The sequence below is a fragment of the Neofelis nebulosa genome, chromosome 7, assembly GCF_028018385.1.
Source record: "Neofelis nebulosa isolate mNeoNeb1 chromosome 7, mNeoNeb1.pri, whole genome shotgun sequence".
In the NCBI taxonomy this organism is placed as follows: Eukaryota; Metazoa; Chordata; class Mammalia; order Carnivora; family Felidae; genus Neofelis; species Neofelis nebulosa.
Window position 1 is genome coordinate 95031401 of NC_080788.1, and position 23078 is coordinate 95054478.

Sequence of the window (23078 nt, forward strand, 5' to 3'; positions counted from 1 at the left end):
AATAGCAAATAACAACTTTGAAATCTGCCTAATTGTGTACTTATAATGCCAGAGAACACCTTGAAGGGATACCAGATTCTTCTACACTCTACTTCTCAACCTCTGAATGGCAGACTGAATGGTATCTTTCCTGTTCCATCTCAACATGCACTTGAAGAAAATTCAAGGTGATTTTGTCTGTAAGAGAGAGCTCTCAGTATGAAATGAATATCTTCTGGGAAGAAAATAAAAATCTCTGGGATGTAGAAGATTTCTATAGTTTTTTTTCCACTTTGATTTTGGAAAAACAAATAGCAACATAGAAATTAACTATGTTTAAAAATATTTCAGAGAAATATTTCAGGATGATCTTTACATTCTATTCTAATGGTTAAATATACAGACAAAAACATTCAACCTCTGACAACAAGAAGCCTAACTGAACATGGGCTCAGCTAAAAACAACAAAACCAAAAATATCCCCCACTCCAAATTCATTCAGTTGCAGAGACCTGAATCCACTCTAGCTAGTTTAAATATAAAGAGATTTATAACCAAATATTAAATAACTTACAAAATCATTTGAAGGAATAGACTCCCAAAGTCTCACCACAGAAATGAACCACAAAATTGCTGCTTCTTCTGTTTCCATCAGGTGGTTTCCCATTGAACAGAGAAGTTGCTGCAATAGCTACTGACTTCAGAACATTGTCACCTCTGCTACAATCCACACCAGCAAATGGATGTGTTTGGTGTGCTTACCTTTGTGCAACTTACCTCAGCTCAGAAGTCAAGTCTCTCACAAGTATGTCTAATAAAAAAAACCAAATCATATCTGGAACATTGTTGTAAGAGAGTTAGACATATTTTTCATAATGCAAATTGTGGTAAGAAAGATAATTGAGTTTTTTGGATTACTTTTATCTTTCTTGGGCAAAACGGCTAATTGAACACTTGGGATACTGAATTACATTCTGTCTCAAATATTTATTCAAAATAATTTTAAGAATTTTCTTTTTCCTTTTTCTTTTTGTTTCAAGTTTTCATTTACATCACTTACACATATAACACCCAGTTCTCATCACAAGTGGCCCTCCTTAATACCCATCACCCATTTAGCCCATTTCCCTACCCACTCTAGCATCCCTCAGTTTGTTCTCTATAGTTAAGAGTCTGTTTTATGGTTTGTCTCTTCTCTTTTCTCCCCATATGTTCACCTGTTTCATTTCTTAAATTCACATATGAGTGAAATCATATGGTATTTGTCTTTCTCTGACTTATTTTGCTTAGCATAATATACTCTAGCTCCATCCACATTGTTGCAAATGGCAAGTTTTAATTCTTTTTTTATGGCTGAGTAATATTCTATTGTATACAAAACAGTCCTTCTTTTTCCACTCATCAGCTGATGAACATTTGGGCTCTTTCCATAATTTAGCTATTGTTGATAACATTGCTATAAATGTCAGGGTGCATGTATCCCTTTGAATCGGTATTTTTGTAGCCTTTGGGTAAATACCTAGTAGTGCAATTGTTGGACTGTAGGGTAGTTCCATTTTTAACTTTTGAATAATCTCCATACTGTTTTCCAGAGTGGATGCACCAGTTTGCATTCCCACCAGCAGTATAAGACTCTGCATCCTCACCAACATCTATGATTTCCTGTGTTGTTAATTTTAGTCATTTTGACTGGTGTGAGGTGATATCTCTTTGTAGTTTTGATGTGTATTTCCCTGATGATGAGTGATGTTCAGCATCTTTTCATGTGTGTTAGTCATCTGGATGTCTTCTTTGGAAAAATGTCTATTCATGCCTTCCTCCCATTTCTTAATTGGATTATTTGTTTTTTGGGTGTTGAGTTTCATAAATTCTTTATAGATTTTAGGTACTTTAGGAATTTTCTTATACCTGCCTTCTTTTAGGTTTGCTTTTATATAAAATGTGACAGACCGTATGAAGTTCTGGTCCTAATATATAATAAAGGAGAAGCAAAGCTTATGAAGGAAAATATAGTGGAAAGAATCAAGATAATGGAGCAGCTTATGATAAATCTGCACTGAAAATCTAGGACTCCTCAGTCTGGGGAGGGCGAATAGACATAATTTATGTCAAATGTAAACATGAAGGAATTTATAGGAAGAAAAAGCAAAACTAGGATTTGTTTTGAATCTTGAATAGGTGTACTTTAAGGTAAGTACAAGGAGGTGCTACCCACCTAACCTACATGTGTCATTTCATTCTTACTATGTATACAGAACTGGCTAGACATGGTGGGGAATTTTTCCATTAGAAAGTGACTTTGAGACCCTGAGGAAAATGGGCAATGTATGTGCTCAAGAATTTTTACAACATTAATACATTAATGAACATATAAAATAAAAAAAAACATTCAAGACTTGTTATATTAATTCATGAAAGGCACATTATTAAAGGAAGTCAGGAGATCAATATCTCAGGAAGTCAGGAGATCAATATCTCTAAGCCTTTGGGCTAGGTCATGGAAAGGAAATGTAGCACAATGGAAGGGCTTTGGGTTTAAACCACATTTTAATTCAACTTTGCCATTTGCTAGTTGTGTGATCTTCAGCAAATAATGTCTAGTAGCTTCAACCTTTCTCTGTAAATTGGAGGTAATATACTAGCATTTAGGGTTGTTGTTAAAGATTAGAGATAGAAAAGGTAAAATGTCTAGCTATGTGCTCTGGTATATAACAGACGTAAGGAAGCTATTATTATTTACTACTACTTTGTTAGAGGCAGAATGCCAGTGAGGTGGAAACTTAATACAAACCTGTGTGGCAATGTTCATCTCCTTTTACATGTGTGCAACCCCGTGTGGCGTTCCTCACTCACATCTTTATGTATGTGGACCATACACAGATTTTGAATTCTTGCATGTCATTCTAACCTACATACTAGACACATTGTAATTTTTATCTAATAACCCCTGTCATATATCTACAATGGTTGCATATCATGCTTACAATTGTTTTGAAAATGCACAATTCCATTTCATCAAAACTTTAAAGCCTTACTTTGTGGAGGTTGGGAAGGATGGGAGAGGGTTGGGATAGAATGAAGATGGATGGGGAAAGGTCCCAGTATATAGGTAAAAGGCCAGGCAGATAATCCATAGGTAGATTAGTAAGTATTTAGATGATAGATAGTAGATGATAGGGTAAATGAATTAGTGAGAATAGAAGCTGACGAGGTAGGGCAGAAGTGTGGCAAAACAGAGAATGTGTGGGATACAGTTGGGAGACCCAGGTTCTGTGTCTTGTAACCTGAAATATCTCAAGTCTTTCTCTGCTCAGATATGTGCTGTTTGCTTCATGTGATTTAATTTCATATGCTTCTAAATGAAGAAGGGCTGTACATTTTTGAAGACACATTGACAAATATCATGCTTGGTAACAAATCTAGGAAGAACTTATGCAGGGTGTTTTTTGCTTCCCTCCCTTCCCTCTCTTCTTCCCTCTTCTTCCTTCCTTCCTTCCTTCCTTCCTTCCTTCCTTCCTTCCTTCCTTCCTTCCTTCCTTCCTTCCTTCCTTCCTTCTTTCTTTCTTTCTTTCTTTCTTTCTTTCTTTCTTTCTTTCTTTCTTTCTTTCTTTCTTTCCTTCCCTCCCTCCCTCTTTCCTTCCTTCCTTCCTTCCTTCCTTCCTTCCTTACTTCCTTCCTTCCTTCCTCCCTCCTTCTCTCCCTCCCTCCCTCCCTCCCTCCCTCCCTTCCTATCTTCTTCTCTTTCTCCCTCCCTTCCTACCTTTCTTCCTTTCATTTTCTTTTGTTGTAATTTTTGTGTTACCACCATATTTCCTTCATACTTTCCCAAAGAAATCATATTTACTTTTTCCTATATAGGAAAATAACACATTCTTGTTGCAAAAATAAGTACTAAGAATAAAAAGAATGCCATTTTCACTATAGGCATTTATATGTATAAGTTTTTGGTTATTATAAACAACCTTAAAACATTAGACATTTGGACATGTGAATGATCATTTCCTTTAAATAAAATCCTAGAAATGAAATTCTTGAGGAAGAGTGCACATATTTCTAAGGATTTTGACATGAATTTCCCACTTTTGTCTCCTTTTCCCCTTTCCTCAGGGCAGATACAGGGTATGAGAACATTTGTTTTTCCAACCCCTCACCAACAGTGGATATTATTGATGTTTTCCCATCTATTGAGTGAAAAATAGCATCTAATGGATATTTTAGTTTGCAGTTCATTGATTAATAGTAAATCTAATAATATTTGCTTATGGTTATTGGTCATTTGTAGTAGGCAATATTGTACCATAGTTTATCATCACATTCTTTCTCCAAGAAATGCCATTATCGACTCCTCTGTAGCTAAAATTAGCAAGTATATGCTAAGCAAGTTTCTCTGTGTTATTTTACATGAGTTCTTAAGAAAAAAAATTAAAAGTATGATTTGGTATATGGTATCTAAACTGAGGATTCAGAATCTGTGCTTTATCATTTTCTGTAAAATTAGTCCAATTTTGGATTTTCTGTTGTACTCTGTCTTGCCAGTAGGAGTAACAATAGAAATATGGCCGGCATGTACTATTTCTAGTGATCTGACCATTTTCACTTTGCAATAGCTGTGTTTCCCAGTGTGAGTTTAATTTGGATCAACTTTCCTTTTCTATGTTTGCTGAACTGGGGCCCAGTCTGCTTTAACGTGAGCATTTTTATAAGGGAGTTTTCTCTTGATTATGTTAGAGAGCAACTGGGCATTGCTGAAATAGCAGTAATAATCACTTTAGAATTGTCTATCAATGAATTCCTCATAGTGCTTTCATGGCATTAACTAGTATTAACCTTCTTTATAGAAATAGGCTTCTGAAGTTTGAAATGAATAGGCAAAGGTAAGTCAAACATTTTTCATAATAATGTTGACGTGAATGAGACAAGAATACAGGGTCTTTATCAGTATTTCTTTTTTAATCTCAGATTTCTGACATTCGTTTAAAACCATCTTTTTTTTTGTAACTGATGAATTCTGCATGTATAGTCTGCTAATGTGTGACTAATACACCAAGTGCTTCTTCCCCAGTGAAGAGAACAAGATCATTTGGAAGAGATTCAATTCCAAACCTCCTCTTATCAGGTTTGCTTTATTAGCTTTGGTGTCTGGATATACACAGTACACCTTATTCCTGCTGCAAGTGGAATTGTTTGCTTGGAGAGGGAAACATTGTTTGCCCTTGAGAAACCTTCAAAGTGAGTGAAAATTGCTGTGATGCAAACTCTGGAAAGCAATTTGTAAACCTTCGGGCCATCGGGGTTGCTATTTCACATCTTAGTATCTGTCCTCCCTATTCCATCACATTTTTTATCCACCTTGTTATGTCAGAAGAATTATTTTGTTTTCTATAGTAGGCACAGGGATATAATCTGGGGAGAATATCAAAATGCCAAAGCCATATAATCCAGTAAGTGAGGACAATGTTGGAATTTAAGGAAAATTCCATAGAAATGATATTTCACTGTTAAGCTTATGCCCCTCCCCCCCTTTTTCCTTAAGTTGTTTTACTAGTAACCTACTGGCTAATATCTTTTTTTATTTCCACACTTCATGTAACTACCATCCCCCCCACACCATTATTCTGCTAAGGATTACCTGTCCCTTCTTCAAAAGCATATGTAGTTTAAGGAAAACATTCTGTCTGTTAAATAGTGCTGAGTAAATGGTTAATGAATGGAACTGAGTGAAAAAATCCCCAAAGATTCATGGGCACAGACTATTTAGCCTTGGAGTTCTCAGTCAGTTCCCTAATACAAATGCTCTGTCTAAATTCTTTACCTCAGAGTAGAGTCTTAATTTTTACTGGGGGAGGGGAGAGGTAAATAGCCAATGTATTGATTTAAAGAATGCAAATATTCTGCTTTACAAAATAATCTAAGATAGAGGGTAATGTAACTTACTTTGAGAGATAAAATATTAAAATTAGGGAGTCAGCATTATCTTTCAAAATGTAAGTAACAAGAGAAAGGAAGCTGGTTACTAAAATACACAAAAGGGTTAATTTTTTCAATCTCTCTACACTGTTACAAGGAAAAGGGGGAATTAATCTTGCCAAATATTAACCAGTGGGTAAAATTAAATTTGGGGAACAACTGGAATATTCCAATAGGTCATGATTATTCTTCATATTTGATTATTTTATGTTCATCCCTACGCCCTTGATCCATATCACTTTTCTCTGCTTAGCTCTGTGCCCCACAAGAATGAACTCTTTGAACTGCTTCCCTTCCTGGGTTTCTCCATTGGCTGTTTCTGGTCATATTTCACCAAGAAGAGGCATTAGCAGTGGACTAGAGGGAGAGGGATAGAGGGTAGGATATCTCTTTCCTCTGACTCCCACCCTGACCATCCCTGGCAATGTCTGTGTTTTCCCACCACTGCAGCTTCCTCGTGTGGCTCTTCTCTAGAGTTCAGCTTTCTAGGGTTCAGGTAATGCTTTTTTTTTCAGTCTCTTCGGCCCTTGTGGTGGTGAGGACTTTCCACTAATGCTGGCTTTTGAGTGCCTCTCCATCCCTTGTTTATTTTCTTATCTCTGCCCACACTTCTCACCCTTTTAAGGACTCCCTTCACCAAAGTCTTTATTTGAATCACCAGCAAGTGAATTCTGTGTCTTGCTGAGAAATCTGATTGATACAATATCAAACTTCCAACGTCTTTTATTCTTTAGTTTCTATATGAAGAAAGAACAAGGATTTTTCAATGTTATTTTACTTTTTAAAGTTTTTTAATGTTTTGTTTATTTTTGAGACAGAGAGAGACAGAGCATGAGCAGGGGAGGGGCAGAGAGAGAGGGAGACACAGATTCCAAAGCAGGCTCCAGGCTCTGAGCTGTCAGCACAGAGCCCAACGTAGGGCTCGAACGCACAAACTGTGAGATCATGATCTCAGCCGAAGTTGGATGCTTAACCAACTGAGCCACCCAGGTGCCCCAGGATTTTTCAATGTTCTAATCATACCCTTCTTTATAGGAGCCTGTATCATGAAAGTTTATTTTTGATTCAATTAAGTGAATAAAAAGGGGAAAAAAGAGGAATTGGGAAGATTCTAGGTCTTTTTTTAAAGTTTATTTATTTATTTTGAGAGAGAGAGAGAGAGAGAGAGAGAGAGAGAGAGAGAACGCGCACATGCAGAGAAATGGCAGAAGGAGGAGAGAGAATTCTAGGCAGGCTTCACTCTGTCACCTTGGAGCCCCATGCAGGTCTTGATCCCACAAACTGTGAGATCATGACCTGAGCTGAAATCAAGAGTCGGATGCTTAGCCACCTTGGTGCCCCAGATTCTAGGTCTTTTTAAGCCATTTTGCACTAATGTGGTGCGTTCAGCAGTAAATGGGTTGGAAAACAAAATTGGAATGTTTTTGACCCCACTAAGTTCACCAATATGTAGTAGTGGTGTCTTTGTTATTAATAACGGCATTATTGAACCAAGAGTATATAAGAGATCAGAATCACAGAAGTAAATACTTCTGAAATAATGATACAGGGATGAGAGGTGAACTATAAATACTGCTGTTGGAATATATGCTTTTAAAGACATGGAAAAAGGTCATGTGACACTAGCTAGCTAGTTTAGTTATTTTGTGTGTTTGAAACACTTTGCATGTGTCAAGAAGAATTATAGTGTTTGAAATGGGCCTTTAACATAACAGCTGAAAACCTCTGAAAAGCTGCTAAGTGACATTTGTCTGGAATGGTGTACCCTTAAGTACTTTTGGAGGAAAGTAATTAAATATGGCTGTAAAATGGAAAGAAACAAGTGAATGTGGATTTTTATTATACTATGAAATAATTTGTTGACTTTCTCCTTAAATTTCCATTTAATTTGCTATTGGAACTATAGGAATTAAAAAAGAAATTAATGACATGGTATAGTTTTATTGAAGGATTTACTGGTTTGCATAACTGAGAAGCATAGGGGATAGAGCTACCTTTTGGCTAACTGGATGACTTGAGGTCACTTATTTTCTCCCCTTCCATCATCTCTTCTTTCCTCTGTAATAGCTTTAATCTCAGGCAGTGTCTTCCTGATTGGTGGTAGAGTTAGCTATTGGAGGGAAGTTATAAATTCATATTATTTTTGTAGCTAACAGTTTCAGTCAAAAGAATATGCCTCAAAGACATACAAATGGCCAACAGATGCATGAAAAGATGCTCAGCATCACTAATCGTCAGGGAAATGCAAGTCAAACCACAATGAGATATTACCTTCTACCAGCAAGATATGGTCAGTATCAAAAAGACAAGAAATAACAAGTGTCAATGAGGATTTTGAGACTAAAAATTGGTGCAGCCACTATGGAAAATACTATGGAGCGTCCTCAAAAAAATTGAAAATAGAACCACCATATGCTCTTATAATTCCACTAGTGGGTATTTACCCAAAGAAAATGAAAGCACTAATTTGAAAAGATATTATGCACCCCTATGTTTATTGCAGCATTATTTACAACAGCCAAGATATGGAAGTAACCTAAATGTCCATCAATGAACAGATGAATAAGAAAGATGTGATATATGTGGAATAATATACATATGGAATTATATTTATATTATATATTATATAGAGAATGAGATTGTGCCACTTGAGAGAATGGATGGACCTAGAGGGTATTATGCTAAGTGAAATAAATTAAAGAAAGAAAAATGCCATATGATATCACTTATATGTGGCATCTAAAAAACAAAACAAACACAGAGCCAAAACAGACTCAGAAATACAGAGAACAAACTGATGGTTGCTGGGAGGTGGAGGTTTGGGCAAAATGGATGAAGAGATGTGGGAGATACAGGCTTCCAGTTATAGAATGAATAATTCATGCGAATAAAAGGCACAGCATAGAGAATATAGTCCATGATATTGTAATAGTGATATATGGGGACACATGATAGCTACACTTGTGGTGAGCACAGCATAATGTATAAACTTGTTGAATCACTACATTGTACACCTGAAACTAATGTAACATTGTGTGTCGAAAGAAAGAAAGAAAGAAAGAAAGAAAGAAAGAAAGAAAGAAAGAAAGAAAGAAAGAAAGAAAGAAAAGACCTATTTTATGTTATTTGCAGCTAAAGTTGCAATGAAGTTTGTGACTGGTCTGAGCTAGATCATAGACCATCCCTGAGTATCTTGTGAGCAAGTATCAGGTACTCTGATTGGCCCATCTTGGGTTACTTGCTCATCTCTGTGGAAAGTGAGGATGAAATGAAAGCAGTCATAAATTGGGGTTTCTGTGAAAAGACAAACTGTATAGCAATAAGAATGAGAAAAAGCAGGGTGAACAGACAAACACTATGATATGGAAGGCAGTGGCATTATTAGACATGGAACCAATAAGGTACTCATATCCAAAGCTAAGTAAGAGATAAGTCAATGTCTCATCCAGGTGTTGCCTTTAATGCCCAGGTCCTCACTTATGTTAACTAAATCCTCTCACTTTTTTTAAAGTTTATTTTGAGAAAGAAAGAGAGAGCACAAGTGGGGGAGGGGTGGAGAGAGAGGGAGAGAGAATCCCAAGCAGGCTGCATGCTGTCAGCACAGAGTCGATGCAGGGCTGGATCTCACCAATTGTGACATCATGATTTGAGCACAGATCAAGAGTCAGATGCTTAACCCACTGAGCCACCCAGGCGTCCCCACCCTCTCACATTTTTAATTCTGTTACTAGCAGCATCCTACTTCCTGATATTTCTGTGTCAGTCAGGGCTCTCTTGCATAAAAGTGACAGAAAACTAGTGGAAATTATGCTAACCCCAAAGAAATTCATTGGCTCCTATAAATGAAAAGTTTACAGTTACATCTTAGGTATGACAGATTTAGGGATAAAAATGATACTACCGGGAAATTACCTTCCCCCACTTCAGTCCCATCTTCCTCTTAGTTGGTTTAATTTGGGGGAAGATTTTCTAACACAGTAGCCAAGCTGGACTTCTGGCAGCTGTAGGCTTACTTCAGTGGCATAGCCAGCAATTTCAATGATTAATGTCCACTTCTTCAGGGTCCAGCAAAGTTGTCAAGGATTGATCTAATCGACTTGGGAAAATGCCAGTCCCTGAAGTTTGGTGTGAATGTGTGTGTGTTGGGGGTGGTGGTGGGTGGACTAATCTGATATGCTGGGCTTATGTCATAGGGATGATAGGACAAGGTCAGCTCCACCTGGACCACATGGAGTAGGTTTCACATGAAAATGAGAGCCTATTTTCAGCAGAAACAGGTTACATAGAAAGATAGCATGCAAATACCATAACTACTGCACTACCTAATAAATGGTAGAGTGGTAAAAAAAATTAGTCTTTCCTGTAATGTACCAGATATCTGGTATATTATTTCACATTTATCTGATAAATTTACACCGAATCACGTAATAGTGATACTGATAGTGATACTAATAGTGATACTAATAGGATTTCTTAAATATGTCTAGAAACTCATGGCATTTTAGAATATTTCCTACCATGGTAGAGAAAGTGAAGGTGCTTCTGTATTTCCTTCTTGGAAAACTAGATTTTGGAAAACTAAGGAGAGCCTTAGGGCATATAAAGAGAAAGATGGATGATGTGGAGACGAGAAAGAGTAGGAAATGCAAGAAATAAGTTGGAGTCTAGTGTTAGCAGAACTGTTTAGAGGGGACCACAGAGTGAGAAATGTCAGTGGACCAGACATACACTTCTACAAGGTCACTTCATAGGAGTCCTTAAATGCTTAGTTGGGAAGCTTGAATTTGTCCTGAAATATGATAAAAAAAACCATTGAGAATTTTGAGCAGAAAAGATTTGTGATGAAAAGGATGTTGAGACTTTTACACACTGGTCTGCAGAGGGTACTGGAGAAGGAGATACAGGCAAAGAGATAAACTACCATACTGTTATAAGCTTCTTGATATGTAGTGATAAGAATTCAGATTAAAGAAGTGGCAGGAGTAATTGAAAACCAAGACTCAGATGGATTGATTTTGACACTCTGGGTACAGAACAGTATCTGGTAGAATGTTCTAAAATGCAGATTTCAGGGATCTTCTCCCAGATGTTCAGATTTAATGGGTGTGGAGTGAGGCACAGCAATATGTATTTTAAAAAGAATTCAAGATGATTTGGATGCAGGTCATTCACAGACCGCATTTTGTTTTAGAGGAGGATTAGACAGGTGTGTGATTAATTATGAAGGACAATCAAGCCAAAAGGAGAAGGAGTCTGCTGTTGATGGTAATTGGAAGGTTGGGAAAGGCCCCTGATTGTAGGGAGAGTTGATGATTCTGTTTACATAATTCTTATTCACACTTATGTTTGAACTTCTGGTGTGTAGATTCCAGTTATCTGTGTATATAAAGCTGTTGATAAAAAGATGTCCTGGAATGAAACTATTAGGCACTTGTCCTTGAGCAACAATACTGGAATTGCGCTGTGTACTTACTTACTGGTTTTGGCTGGTTTAGAGCAGAGTTTGTAGTGGAAGTGAAGCTGTTGTGTTTTTTTTAATTTTATTTTATTTTTTAATTTTTTTAAATGTTTATTTATTTTTGAGACAGAGAGAGATAAAGCATGAACGGGGGAGGGTCAGAGAGAGGGAGACACAGAATCTGAAACAGGCTCCAGGCTCTGAGCTGTCAGCACAGAGCCCGACGCAGGGCTCGAACTCACGGACCGCGAGATCATGACCTGGGCCGAAGTCGGCCGCTTAACCGACTGAGCCACCCAGGCGCCCCTGTTGTGTTTTTTAAAATGTATGGTTAGACGTTCTTTTCCTTGTCTAGAAATTATGACTGACAAAACTGCTGTAATGGTATCTGAAAAATCAAGATGAAAGGAATTTTGCTAGTATGAAACATGGATGCTAAATTCTCTTAGTATATCTCCCAATGACCAAGAGGTTAATAATGTTGCTAATGAATTTTTACCTATTAAGGTAACAGTACCTCATGGGACAAATTATTTCCTTCAGCTGTCTGTCAAGTCATAGTACTCTTTCAATTTGCCTAAATATTTAAGAAAGTCCACTATTCCAAGAAAATGCAATGTTGGTACTTTTTTCTTTTATCTTTTACTTTCAGATCTGGACTATCCTTTCCTGGAGTCTGTGAATCATATTGGGCAACCAAGATATTTTTGTGACAAGAACACTTCTTAACCTTTCAGAGCTCCCTTCCACAATGTTGGTTATTTCCGTGAGGGAGGGAAAAGTTGTCTTCATAAGTCATCCAACATTTCTAAGTATCATTTACTAAGAAAGCCCTTCACCAAAAGCATTTTCTTTCTATGATATTGAGTTGTTTCATGAAATGTGATTTATTATAGGTTTATTCATAGAGGAAATGCTTTTTACTTAGCCTTTCTTTCTTGATGCTAACTTAGTCAAGATGTCTATCTGACCCAGTGAGTCTACGAGTTCATTTCTTTCATCCCAGGTCACAGTGATCCAGGTCAATGTATATATTTGTATAAGAGTAAAGCAAGATTAAATGAAAACTTATCCCCCCCCCCAACCCCAGCATTTATTATCGTGATATATTCATTCATAGCATGCTTTTCTCTATTTTTTATTATAAGTGAATATAATTTTAGTCCTTTGAGACTTTCTCCCCAATTCAACTACATTTTACTATATACAAAGCCATACCACTTTTATATGCCTTTAACAAAAGGAAAAAAAAAAACCACTAAAATGGTGGTGATTTAAGTATTAATAGCAGCTATTGATTATCTACAGAAGCTTTCTACTACCCTTCTCCTCCTTTTTGTTAAGGAGTTTATTCTGTGCAGTAAGATACATTATTTCAGGGCAAGCATCAAGACCATGGGGATAATAACTTAGAAGTTACATCATCCTTTTCTTTTTTGTTAATCATTCCTCTTTGCCTTTTTTCCACCTCCCCCTCCCTGCCTCCCTTCCAATGTAATCTCTAGCACTTCCTAAGGTATTGGGAGATAAGTTGGGTTGCTTTTCTCATATGGTATACACAGACTGAAAATTTATATAACAGGTATGCAGCTATTATTCTCAGTGGTTGATCTCTTTGTGTCCATCTTTCAATCCATTAGGGAGTAGAAAACTAAACTCTGATTATGCGCTCTGGAAGAAAGCAGCCATCTTAAAGTGTTCACATTGTTTCCTCTGCTACTTTGTTCAGACCCCATGGATAACTTCTGAGACTGATTAGGAGAGTTACTGAAGTCTCAAGCAGGACCATAAAGATATTCATAATTATGACCTGACAGATAATGCTGCCCTACTGAGTTGTTATCTTAGGCAGGTTGGCTCCCCGTGGTGTCATGTTGTTTATTGCCCTGGACTGCAGTGCATTTGGCTCTCTCTAATCTCTTTACTATGGCATCAAAGAGTGGATGGCTGAAGCTTTAAAATAAACAACACACACACACACACACACACACACACACACACACACACACACAGAGCCCAGAAAAACTGAGGGTGACATAGGTATCAGGATAGAATGTGATTTAATTTTTTTCTCATATGTGTGGGTATATTCTGTTTTTTTGTGAATAGGGAGAGAATGGACCATAAATGATTCCATTTTATAACTTGTATCTGAAATGAAAATGTATCTAATTCAGCAGCACAAAGGCAATATGCCTAAGGGATATCGAGTTTGATATTCTTAATTAAGAAATATACCAGAGTCATGTTTGGAAATTTGTTCCACTTCTCTGAGCTTTGGTTTCTCTCTTTTTTTTTTTAAACAAAAACACAGAACTCTATCATTAGATTTTGTGAAGACCAATGAGGAAAAACTATGATAAAGGTAAATATGAATAAAACTGAGAGAATGGCCTTTGGAGCTTAGCACCAATATTTTGGGAGTAATTTCAATGACTAATGATGGAACAGGACATGAAATATATTCTAAAATAATGTTTGAGTACAGCACACCAAAAATTTAAAACTTTTTGGAAAATTATAGAAAAGTTTCCATCACTTTAAACATACTGTGTTTATCTGTTTGAATACTAATACTGTGATCTGAGATTTCTTTTGGTATAGAATTTTCCTGGTATGCTTTTTCCTACTATTTTACTTTCAGCCATTTTGTTCCCTTTGTTTTAACAGTTTTATTAGATAATTTTCATACTCTAAAATCATCTACTGTAAGTAGACAATTCAATGAATTTTAGTAAGTTTATAGAATTCTGAAACCATCACAACCCAATTTTAGAGCACTTGAATCACTCCCAAATTTCCCTCCTGCTAGTGATCTCTGATCCCATTGATCTGCTTTCTGTGTCTACATTTTTTCTCTCATGGACATTTTATATGAATGAAATCAATATGCAGTCGTTATACCTCACTTTTTAAATTTAGCATAATGTCCTGTTTTCATTTAAGATAATTTCATTATCCCTTTGCCGCGTGTGTTAGTTGTTCATTCCTTTTTTAGATGAATAGTCTTCCATTGTATAAATATACCTTTTTTTTTTTTTTTTTTTTTTTTACCTTCACCTGATTATCGACATCTGGATTGTTTCCAGTTCAGGGCTCTTATGAATAATGATGCTATAAAAATTTGTATACATGTCTTTGTGTGGACATGTATTTTAATTACTTTTGGGTAGATTCCTAGGAGTGGAGTGGCTATATGGGAAGTGTATTTTTAACTTTATAAGATGCTGCCAAGCTGTTCTCTATAGTGGCTCTACACTTGACATTCCTATCTGTAAATTCTCAAGGGTTCCAGTTCCTTTGCATCCTGTTAACACTTGGTATTATCCATCTTTTTGATGATACTCATTCTTGTGGGTATGAAGTGGTATCTCATTATGATTTTAATTTACGTTTCCCTGATGACTAATCTAACATCTTCTAATGTGATTAGTGTTTTCTTTGTGTGTTCTCTTTGATGAAATGTCTATTCGATCTTTTGTCCGTTATTACATTGGGTTGTTTTTTATTTTTTATTTTTTATTTTTAAGAATTCTTTATAGGGGAGCCTGGGTGACTCAGTCAGTTAAGAATCCGGCTCTTGATTTCAGCTCAGGTCATGAACTCACGGTTTGTGGGTTCAGGGCCCATGTTGGGCTCTGTGCTAGCAGTGCAGAGCCTGCTTGGGATTCTCTCTCTCTTCCTCTCTCTCTCTCTGCCCCTCTGCCACTTGCACTGTCTCTGTCACTCTCAAAATACATTAATAAACTTAAAAAAATTAAAAAAAGAATTCTTTATATATTCAGGATACAAATCTTTTTACCAGACATGATTTGGAATAATGCACTCTTGACTTAACAAATCTTTACGTTAATTGGTAGTTTTTCCCTCTTCCCCAAAACAATGCAAGAACGGGGAACAATTTCTCTGTTTATTTCTCTCCCAATATATAATCCACTCATCATATATTTTAATTGTCTTTATAATTAACATCTCACAAGACATTATCATTAATGTTTCATACAGAAAATATGCATTTGGATTTATCTCTATGTTTATAGTTTTTGTTGCTCTTCACTCTCTCATACATCCCTGGCTTTCCATCTGAGATTATTTTTTTCTCCTTGAAGAACACATTTAGATTTATTTTCTTTTTTTCCTCCTTCTTTCCTTGGTTCCCTCATTTATTCCTTCCTTCCTCTTTTTCTCTCTTTTCTTTCTTTCTTCCTTTCTTTCTTCAACAGCTTTATTAAGATACAACTTTCGGGGCGCCTGGGTGGCGCAGTCGGTTAAGCGTCCGGCTTCAGCCAGGTCACGATCTCGCGGTCCGTGAGTTCGAGCCCCGCGTCAGGCTCTGGGCCGATGGCTCGGAGCCTGGAGCCTGTTTCCGATTCTGTGTCTCCCTCTCTCTCTGCCCCTCCCCCGTTCATGCTCTGTCTCTCTCTGTCCCAAAAATAAATTAAAAAAAAATGTTGAAAAAAAAAAAAAAAGATACAACTTTCATGATATAAAATTCAGCCATTTAAAATGTACAGTTCAGCTCTCCCTCACTTCCAGCTGTAACAACCACTATAAAATTTTCTATTCTAGTATTTCTTTTAGTGTAGGCCTGCTGCTGCTAAATTAATTATTTCAGTTTGTTTATTCATAAATATTATTTTGCTTTTATTCTAAAAATTAAAGTTACATGTTACAATTTAAAGATGCAATTTAAAGTTTCAGCAATTTAAAGATGTTCCATTATATTCCATTTTTTGTTACTTATTTTTTAAAGTTTATTTATTAATTTTGAGAGAGAGAGAGAGAATGAGAGCAGGGGAGTGGCAGAGAGAGAGAGAGAGAGTGAGAGCAGGGGAGGGACAGAGAGAGAGAGAGAGAGGGAGAGAGGGAGAGCAGGGGAGGGACAGAGAGAGAGAGAGAGAGGGAGAGAGGGAGAGCAGGGGAGGGAGACAGAGAGAGAGAGAGAGAGAGAGAGCAGGGGAGGGACAGAGAGAGAGAGAGAGAGAGAGAGAGAGAGAGAGAGAGAGCAGGGGAGGGACAGAGAGAGAGAGAGAGAGAGAGAGAGAGAGAGAATCCAAGAAGGCTCTGCTGACAGCACAGAGCCTGAGAACGGCTTCATCCCACCAACCGCAAGATCAGGAGGCAAAATCAAGAGCCAGGTGCTTAACCAACTGAGCCTCCCAGGTGCCCCCAATTTTCATTATTTTTACAGAAACGTCATTAATGAGTCTTTTGTTGGTTGTTGTTTTTAATATAATGTGTTTTTTTTCCCAGCTGCATTTTATAATTTTATCTTTGTCTTGTATTTTCAACCATTTTACTGTGATGTACTTAAGTGTCTTTAGTTTGGTTAACTATTAGTGTAACAAATTATCCCAGATTTGGTGGCATAGACCAGTATTTCATTATGTGTAGAGATTCTGTAGTTATGAATTTGGACACAGTACAGCTATATTGGTTGGTTTCTTCCCAGGATGTCTGTGGTTTTTCGTCTGGGAATACTAAAATGATTGCTTCCTGGAATCCTCTTGGGGGCTTCTTCTCTCACACATCTGGCATCTGTAATAGGATAACCTACCCTCTAGGCTTAGCTGAGTCTGGTGACCAGATCACCTACATGTGACCTTTCTGGGTATGTATCTTCCTATTCAATCTTTCAACCTCAAGCAAACACTGATCAGCTTTCTGTCATGAGAGATTAGTTTTGTCTTTTAAACATTTAATAAAAATGGAATTATACTGTAGGTATATTTTTGTGTTTGGATTTTTTTCTGCTCTGCATGATATTGTTAACTGTATCCACAGTTTATTTTTAAGTTGTATGTTAGTGTGAATATACTGCATTTTGTTTCTCCATTCAACCCTTGATAGAAATTTGGATTGCTTCCAGCTTTTAGTTATTATAAATAAAGCTTCTAAGAACATTTATATACAAATGTTTGCGCAAATATTTCATGTCTCTTTCATTTTGTTCTTAAGATAATCTTATTTCCTGGGAACTTGCCAAGGCTTTCTTTCTTTCTTTCTTTTTAATGTTTATTTATGTTGAGAGAGAGAGAGAGTGTGAGTGAGGGAGAGGAAGAGAGAGAGGGAGACACAGAATCCAAAGTTATTACTAGTTTGCTAGCATTTTTATAATGAATAGTTGTGGCAATTTGTCATATGACTTTACTGCATGAGATGATCATGCAGTTAGTTCCCTTTCAGTCTATTGATAGAGTAAATTATACTAATTGATTTTCAAAGGTTTCATGAGCTTGCATCCTTGGGAAAATCTCCAGTTAGTAATGACGCATTATTTTTTTCATATATTGTTGGATTTGATTTGTTAATAATTTGCTCAGGAGCTTTGTACCTATGTTAACAGATATTTCTCTATAGTTTTCTTTCTTATAATGTCTTTGTCTGGTTTTGTTTCAAGGTAAAAGTATCTTCATAAAATGAGTTGGCAATTATCCTCTTCTTAATTTTGGAAGAGTTGGTATACGATTTTGTTATTCTTTAAATGTTTGCTATAATTCACCAGGTAAGCCATCTGACCCTGGAGTTACCTTGAGGGGACTGTTTTGAAATCAAAATCAAATTTCTTAATATATACAGCTATTCATATTTTTCTATTTCTCTGGTGTTAGTTTTGGTTATTTGTGCCTTTTGTGGAATTTTCCCACTTCATTTAGGTTTTTGAAAGTATTGCCATAAAGCTGCTCCTAAGTTTCTCTGGTTGTTCGTTTAATATTGGCTGCATCTTTAGTGGTGGCCATTTTATCTAACTTGTTGAATTTATTGCCAGAAAGTTGTTCATAATATCACCTCATTATCTTTTATCAGTCTGTAGGCTCTGTAGCAATATGTTCTCTTTCTTCACTGACATTGATAATTTGTGCCTTCTTTCTTTGTTCTTATTATTCTAGCTATAGTTTTATAATATCTATTATTTTTAAAGAAGTTATTTTGAGATTTTTTTCTCTATTTTTATTTTCTCTTTAATTTCTTCTCTATATTATTTCTCTCCTACTCACTTTGAGTTTGATTTTTCTCTTTAAATTTTTTTTTCTTGTTTTTTTTTTAAGTAGAAGTTTAGATAATAGATTTTAGACTTTATTTTTACTAATTTAAGTAATTATGGCTATAAATTCTTCTCTAAATACATCCTTGGTTACATGTCATAAATTTTGATGTATCTTCGTTTTTATTCAGTTCAAAATATTATGCATGCACACCTGGGAGGATTTGCATTTTGCTTTTGTTGAGTGGCATGCCCTGAAAACATCAATTAGGTCAATTTGTATGATAGCATTTTTAGTCTTCTACATCTTTATTGGTTTTCCATCTACTTATTCTTTTTTTTTAAACTTTTTTTTAAACATTTATTTATTTTTGAGAGACAGAAAGAGACAGAGTGCCAGCAGGGAAGGGGCAGAGAGAGAAGGAGACACAGAATCTAAAGCAGACTCCAGGCTCTGAGCAAGCTGTCAGCATAGAGCCCGATGTGGAGCTCGAACCTACAAACCGTGAGATCATGACCTGAGGCGAAGTCGGACACTTAACCAACTGAGCCACACAGGTGCCCCTCTACTTATTCTCTTTGTTACTAAGAGAAGAGTGTTGAAATTCCAACTCTAATTATGGATTTGTTTATTTCTCCTTTCATTTCAACTACAAACTGTGTTTAGCAATGTAGTTGATTTTCACTCTGGTGAAAGTTCCTTATCCTATTATAGTGCAGCAACAACCAGATATCAGTTTAGCACCAGTACCTGGATCACATTTTGAACATCTGTTCTGTAATCACCCATAAACTGAGATGGGTATGAGAAAGCCTTCAAATAACTATGCATGTGAAACTTCAAAATGAACAGAATGAAGTCTTAATATGAAGATGAGGGGCAGGGCACCTGGGTGGCTTAGTGGGTTAAACTTCAGACTCTTAATCTCTGCTCAGGTCATGATCTCATAGTTTGTGAGTTTGAGCCCCACATGGGGTTTTGTGCTGATGGCATGGAACCTGTTTGGGATTCTGTTTCTCCTTCTCTCTGCCCCTCCCTGGCCTGTTCTTTCTCTTTCTCTCTCTCTCATTCTCTCTCTCTCTTTCAAAATAAATAAACTTCTAAAAAAAGAAAATGAAGGGTGCCTGTGTGGTTCAGTTGGTTGAGTGTCCAACTCTTGATTTTGGCTCAGGTCATGATCCCAGGGTTGTGGGATCAAGCCCCACATCAGGCTCCATGCTGAGCATAGAGCCTTCTTGGGATTTTTTTTTCTCTCTCTCTGCCCCTTTCCACAGCTCGTGTGCTTTCTCTCTCTCTCTCTCTCTCTCTCTCTCTCTCTCTCTCTCTCTGTCTCTCTTTCTCTCAAATAAATAAATTAATAAATAAATAAAAATTAAAAAAAAGAAAATTGGACTATTTAAATAACTAAAAGTGACTGAAAGTTATTTGAGATGTTACTAAGAAAGCCTAATATTTAATAGGAAAGAAAAGATCTTAGATGATTGCAATTATTTTTCTGAATTACCATTTTATTTTTACAGCCTAGCGAATTAACATTTCCTACCAGAACTATTACACTTGGTATAGAAAATCCTCAACTTAAAGTGGTTTACACTTAAGCCTCCTCTGTTATTACCTAAATGCTCAATTTACAGAAAACTGAGGCTTAGAGTTCAAGTTCACATAGAACATGGTGGAACTGGGATCTCAAATCATTTTGCCTTTCTCTAAAACCCATGCTTTTATCCACGTCACTATACCTCACTATTTTTCTCTAAAATTATGAGATCTTTGGCAAGGCCACCTCTTTCTCGCAGTGTATATACACTATACTAGACTATATACTGTGTGCAGACAGCTCAGAGCCTGGAGCCTGGTTCGGATTCTGTCTTCTTTCTCTGCTCTTCTCCCACTTGTGCTCTGTTTCTCTCTTTCTCAAAAATAAATAAACATTTTTTAAAAAGTGCCCCTATTTCTGATTCCATGAAAACCAAGAAAACTTCTGATATTTTAGCTCCCTTTGTAGTTTTCCAACAGGAAGGAAATCAGTTGATCACATCAATATGGACGTTTGGTATAAATGCTAGATTTATTTCTTACTGTGAATTAATACAATGCTATTCTTCTTTTCACTGGTTTGAGAATTTGTCCTGGAGAGACAAATCCATTTTTAGTGGACTGATAAAAATCAGTTTTTTAAACCCACAAGGCTGAGATTCAGGTTAAACTGTGTTAGATTCACCAAGGTATATGCTGTCCTATTGACACCCTATTGAAGCTGATAGCCAGGCTTCCCTAAAACATACTGTTGGTGAAGTGCCATGACATTTATTTTTTTCTTTTTTTAAATTTAAATTTTAGTTATATAACATACAGTTCAATATTGGTTTCAGGAGTAGAATTCAGTGATTCATCACTTACATATAACACCCAGTGCTCTTCACAAGTGCCCTTCTTAGTATGCATCATCCATCTAGCCCATCCAGAGTATCCCTCTCCTCTGTACCCCCCTTCCTCTATGTTCATCTGTTTTGTTTCTTAAATTCTACATATGAATGAAATAATATGGTATTTACCTTTCTCTGATTGACTTATTTTGCTTAGGGTAATGCATTCTAGATCCATCTATATCATTTCAAATGGCAAGGTTTCATTCTTTTTGATGGTTGAGTTATATATATATATATATATATATATATATATATATATATACACACACACACACACACACACACACACACACACACACACATATACCATATACACCCCAAATCTTTATCCATTCATCAGTCAATGGACATTTGGGCTGTCTCCATGATTTGGCTATTGTTGATAATGCTGCTATAAACATTGTGGTGCATGTACCCCTTTGAATCTGTATTTTTGTATCCTTTGGGCAAATAGCTAATAGTGCAATTGCTGGATCATAGGGTACTTCTATTTTTAGTTTTATAAGGAACCTCCATAGTATTTTTAGGAGTGGTTGCACCAGTTTGCATTCCCACCAACAGTGTAAAAGAGTTCCACTTTCTCCACATCTTCACCAACATCCGTTGTTTCCTGTGTTGTTAATTTTAGCCACTCTGACCGGTGTGAGGTGGTGTCTCAGTGTGGCTTTGATTTGTCTTTCCCTGATGATAAGTGAGATTGAGCACCTTTTCATGTGTCTGTTAGCCATTTGGATGTCTTCTTTGGGAAAGTGTCTATTCATGTTTTCTGCCCATTTTTTAACTGGATTATTTGTTTTTTGGGTGTTGAGTGTCATAAGTTCTTTATAGATTTTGGATACTAACCCTTTGTCTGATATGTCATTTGCAAATATCTTCTCCCATTCTGTTGGCCTACCTTTTAGTTTTGTTGATTGTTTCCTTCACTGTATACAAGTTTTTATCCTGATGAAGTCCCAATAGTTCATGTTTGCTTTTGTTTCCCTTGCCTTTGGTGACAAGTCGAGTAAGAAATTGCTGTAGGTGAGGCCAAAGAGGTTGCTGCCTGTGTTCTCCTCTAGGATTTTAGTGTCATATTTAAAATGTTGGCACTTATAAAAGCACAAAAAATATAATAAGATAAAAATGAGTGAATGAACATGGCAAAGACAAAATAAAATGTAAAGATAATATGAAGCTAGGAATAGGGTTAGTACACACAAAATATATGCCATAGGATATGATGTATTGCTAGTGACAGGCTTTAAATTTGAGTTTGTGCTTCATAGAAGGCAAATCAAAGTGGAAAAACACAATAAACTAAAGATTCATAACAGGTTTTTTTCTTTTTATTTACTCCTTTAAGAAATAACACAAGTAATACATGACTAGTATAGAAAAATTAGACAGTGAATAATAATTATTTTGAAATTTTATAATCCCCTCCATCCAGAACTAATCGTTTTTAACATTTCAAAGTGTTTCAATGTTGTAAAATAGTCATTTTTGCAAATTTCCATTTGTATAAATATATTTAAAATGGAATCATATTAATATTTTTACTCACCAATATTTTATAACTATTTTTCTAATAGATATTATTATTTTCACTGGCTACGGTTATAAAAAAGTAAGTCACAATTTGTTTAGCACTCTAATTCTGTTTGACTCAGGTCTATTTTTTTCTATTTTAGACAATGCTGTGATGAACATCCTTGTACATCTCTACACACTTGACTGATTATTTAATTGGGATAAAGTTCAAAAAGTGACACTGCTGGATCTACATAAGATTTGACAGTTTTATTTTTCAGCTGGGTTTTGAAGAATGAAATGCATTTCATCAGGTGAAGAATCAAGTGAGCAACAGTAATACCTTCTCTAAAACCTAAGTTAAGTATGATATTAGGGTCTTTGAAATATAAAGAACATTAAAACTTTTGAGAGTCTCAATTTGTAAGCCTCTTGTAGCAAATACTATATACACCTGTTAAAACTGTGTTAGTATGAATATGCAAGGCTAGGTCATTTTTCCAGGATATCATAGCTCAGTTTGGGTAAAAACCAAATGATGTGACTCATTCTTTTATTTTTTTTCATTTATGTTTCAATTTACTTAATAGATTTTTATTGAGTAATTAATAAGTGAAAGACAGTGTGATAGGCCAGTGCACACACTGGTAAGATAGACATGGCTAAGTACATGTTGGGGGAGCTATGCTGTCCATCTCCACAAATGTTTGGTTTATGTTTGCTATGCTTTCGTTGCTACAGATTTTGAAT

The 23078-nt window shown here is 36.1% G+C and overlaps 1 long non-coding RNA gene across 1 annotated transcript in view; it reads left to right on the top strand.

The window, feature by feature from the left end:
- LOC131517157 (uncharacterized) overlaps positions 1-23078 on the top strand; it is a 42319-nt gene that overhangs the window by 13648 nt on the left and 5593 nt on the right. Inside the window, exon 2 of the long non-coding RNA XR_009264431.1 lies at positions 22490-22654. This is a non-coding gene — a long non-coding RNA (uncharacterized LOC131517157). The remainder of the gene's footprint in view (positions 1-22489; positions 22655-23078) is intronic.